Below are 1,170 nucleotides of genomic sequence, written 5' to 3' on the forward strand. Positions count from 1 at the left end.
GCTACTCCCACACATGCCCTTTCCCCTCCCAATGCCATGCAGCTTGTAACTTTCTACTCCCCCTTTGCCCACCCTTTGCCATGATGTGATTTTCTATTGGTTTATGTGTAGAATGCTGTGATCAGCCCTGTCAGATGAAGAGGGAAAGTCTTTTTGACAAAAAGAAAATAAAAAAGTAGGAGATGTTGTAATATAGTTCCTTGTGTAGGTGTGTGTTCTCCATGGCCTAGGTCATACTAGGGCTTGCAGAGTCACGCTGAATCACACAGGAGAAAACAAACTCCTAAAAAGCCATAACCTCTTGATAGTGAATAACATAACATCCTGAGATGTGCCCTACCAATGACGCCCAGGATTTGACCATATATAGAAAGAACTTCCCTGAAGCAGTAGATTAGAAATTGTACTTTTACAGGCTGTTTTTTATCACATGCTATTGCTCCTCCTGCCTTTGTCCTGTCTCAATAAAAGGGGCTCTCAGGTTCTCATCTGGGTCGCTCCATCCCGAGAAAGTTCGTGTCCTGTCTTTTCTCAACATTGGCCTCATGGACGACCCACGGGAACATCACATTTGGTAGCAGAGGATGGTTACTTCACACTTTACTTTCAACTTTGTCATTTGCTTGCCAAACATCTCCAGTGTTTTGAGAGGTGTCTTACTTTCATTTCATTCAACTCTCACATCAATAAAGGTAAACAAACAAAATAAAATGATTAAGAAACAGAAGGCATAACCTATTGCCCTTTGAAGAGGAAGATTTCCCCCAAAGAGCTCTTTTTCTACTATGAAACAGCCTCTAGCCCCACCTCCCAGCTAATGACTCACTCGGGTGCTCCAGAAAAAAGTTTTTTAAATGTTTGTAATTTTTGAAAAGTTTATTATAAAAAAAAAGTTTGAATTCTTTAAAATGCACTTTTAAAATAAAAGTGTCGTTTTCTTTTTAGATTTCTTTTTTTGCATTTTTTAACATTCAACTAATCTGCCAGCAGATGTTCCATCATGGGGGAAGCCGTATGTGCATGGAATCTGGAAAGCACTTTAATCAGAAGGCTGACCTTAATGGATCCACCCAGGGAATCCTACCAATGCTTCAATTCCCCGCCCTCCAGGCAGAGCTGAAGAAGCTTCTTGGATGAGAAGTGAAATGTTTTCAAAAAACAAATAAATAA

Source organism: Thamnophis elegans, chromosome 2 (assembly GCF_009769535.1).
Source record: "Thamnophis elegans isolate rThaEle1 chromosome 2, rThaEle1.pri, whole genome shotgun sequence".
NCBI lineage: Eukaryota > Metazoa > Chordata > Lepidosauria > Squamata > Colubridae > Thamnophis > Thamnophis elegans.